General features: G+C 42.0%; 1 pseudogene; it reads left to right on the top strand.

Moving 5' to 3' along the window:
- Positions 1-1,972: 1,972 nt before the first annotated feature.
- On the top strand, positions 1,973-2,569 carry LOC129462434 (high mobility group protein B3-like; annotated as a pseudogene).
- The last annotated feature ends 358 nt before the right edge of the window (positions 2,570-2,927 follow it).

Below are 2,927 nucleotides of genomic sequence, written 5' to 3'. Positions count from 1 at the left end.
TTATGAGACCTGGCATGGTGGCTCACAACTGTAATCCCAGCACTTTGGGAAGCCAAGGCAGGTGGACCACTTGAGGCCAGGAGTTCGAAACCAGCCTAGACAACATGGTAAAACCCCATCTCTACTAAAAATACAAAAATTAGCCAGGTGTGGTGGCGTGTGCCTGCAATCTGGGCTACTCGAGAGGCTGAGGCAGGAGAATCGCTTGAACCGAGTGGTGGAGGTTGCAGTGAGCCGAGTTCATGCCACTGCACTCCAGCCTGGGCAACAGAGTGAGACCCTGTCTCAAAAAAAAGAAAATAATTAAATGTATGCATATTCATATCATGATACTTTAGAAGTTACAAAGGACTCTCACATAAATTATTTCATATCATGATTACAAAAATCTGGTGAGACAGGCACAGAGTGCTTAAAGATAGTTAATGACTTGCTTAGATTCCCATAGTCACTAAGAGTGGTCTCATAATATATCAAGACCCAATTCTTGTGAGTGAAAGTTCCTCACCTAAATTCCCTGTTATGAACCATGTGACTTTCCCATTAACGCATCTGACTCAAAGGCCAGCCAGAAATTGGTGTCATGGATTGATATGAAAAGATGGGGTGGATCAATCAGCTCATCTCTCCTGGGAATATGAACTGTGAATGAAAGTTGCTGGAGTGCAAGTAGAAGCTGAAAGGATCCTCTGGGATGACCTCTGGGCTCCTGGTGAGTCAAAAATCACAGGAAGAGAAAATTATGGGCCAAGCGGAAGTCAAGAGGGGAAAAAGAATGTCACTAGAAGACATTTGACACAAGGCAGACATTAGCAGATATACCCAGGTAATTGGGCTACTCCAATGGTGGATATAGGCATGAAAATATGACTACCTGTACCTCCTCAGGTTGCAGCAAAATATAACACCCAGACTACATGCTGCCTCTGTGCATATTGTACTTCTGGTTTACTTTGAAGAATTTCTCTTCCCTAATGCTAGAGAAACAAGGAGAAGATCTCAAGGCTGCCCTGGATTCTTCATGAAATATGCTCTGGTTTTCATGATGCTTGGATGTTGTGCCAAACCTAGGTCCCTATTCCTGTGTACCCTTAAAATAACCTTGTTATATCATCACCACAGTATGTTGATATATTGATAAAGTTCTGGCTTTTTAAAAAATTATATGTCTTTGATGCTCAAACATACCCAGCTGAATTATTCATAACATTCATCAAATGTGGCTTTTCGATTCAATTCTTCTCAGAAAAAAAAGAAAACTAAAATATTCTCCACAAATATGCATCTAACATATTTTTCACCTTTGTTCTGAAATTCTTGTCTCATAAATATTTTACCACAGCTATAAGATAGAACTCTTTGGTTATGTAGCTGCATGTTGCTTTAATTTCAAAAGTTTGCTTTACTTGTGTTACCGCTGGCTTCGCTGCAGAATCTAAATCCTATACACTGATAAATGCAAGTTACTTGGGCCTCCAGAAAAGCCCACTGGAAACTTACTTTGAAAAGAAGAGGGCTGGGTGCCATGGCTCACGACTGTAATCCCAGCACTTTGGGGGGCTGAGGCAGGTGGATCACCAGAGGTCAGGAGTTCGAGAGCCACCTGGTCAACATGGTGAAACCCCATCTCTACTAAAAATACAAAAATTAGCCAGGTGTAGAGGCGGGCGCCTAGTCTCAGCTACTCAGGAGGCTGAGGCAGGAGAATCGCTTGAACCTGGGAGGTGGAGGTTGCAGTGAGCTGAGATCACACCACTGCACTCCACCCTGGGTGACAGAGGGAGACTTTGTCTAAATAAAAAAATAATAATAATAAAAATAAAAAATGAAAGAAAAGAAAAGAAAAGAAAGAAAGGAATAGGGAATAGGTGGCGCTCGTGGAGGCAGCTAGTGTGAGGAGGCTGGGGAGCGCTGAGCTGCACGTCATGCCCTGAACTGCTTAGACTAGTGAACACTACAGTCAGTTTGGCTAATGACAACCCCGCGAAAAAAGGGCAATATGTCTGCTTATGCCTTCTTTGGGCAGATGTGCAGAGAAGAACATAAGAAGAAAAAGCCAGAGGTCTCCCTGTCAATTTTGCAGAATTTTCCAAGAAGCGCTCTGAGAGGTAGAAGACAGAGTCCAGGAAAGAGAAGCCTAAATTTGGTGAAATGACAAAGGTGGATAAAGTGTGCTATGATTGGGAAATGAAGGATTATGGACCAGCTAAGTGAGACAAGAAGAAGGACCCTAATGCCCCCAAGAGGCCATCGACTGGATTCTTCCTGTTCTGTTAAGAATTCTGCCCCAAGATAAAATCCACAAACCCTGGCGACTCTATTGGTGACATGGCAAAAAAAAAGAAAACTGGGTGAGATGTGGAATAACCTAAGTGACAATGAAAAGCAGCCTTATATCCCTAAGATGGCCAAGCTGAAGGAGAATTATGAGAAGAATGCTGCTGACTATAAGTTTAAAGGAAAGTTTGCTGGTGCAAAGGGTCCTGCTAAAGTTGCCCGGAAGAAGATGGAAGAGGAAGATGAAGAAGATGAGGAGGAAGAAGAGAAGAAGGAGGAGTAGGATGAGTAAAAAAAACCTGTTTTTCTGTCTCTTTGTGAATGCCTTAGAGTAAGGGAGCACTATAATTGACACATCTATTATTTGAGAAGTGTCTATTGCCCTCATTAGGTTTAATAACAAAATTTCACTACAATCATATTGGAGTCTCTCAAAGTGCCCTAGAAATTGTCAATGCTTTACATGAAGTGGCCATGGGTGTCCGGAGCACTCTGAAACGGCATTAAAGTTGTGCATCTTTCCAAAGATTTTTAAAATGAAAAGGAACTCTCATGTTCCCTTCACTCTGTGCACTTTGCTCTTACTGTGGCAAAGCATTTAAACATGTTTCTGGCATTTATTTTTTCCTATTTGTAAGGTGGTGTTAAAT

Source organism: Symphalangus syndactylus, chromosome 2 (genome assembly GCF_028878055.3).
Source record: "Symphalangus syndactylus isolate Jambi chromosome 2, NHGRI_mSymSyn1-v2.1_pri, whole genome shotgun sequence".
Lineage (NCBI taxonomy): Eukaryota > Metazoa > Chordata > Mammalia > Primates > Hylobatidae > Symphalangus > Symphalangus syndactylus.
The sequence above is the reverse complement of the archived record's forward strand: the minus strand, read 5'-3'. Positions and strand labels throughout refer to the sequence as shown.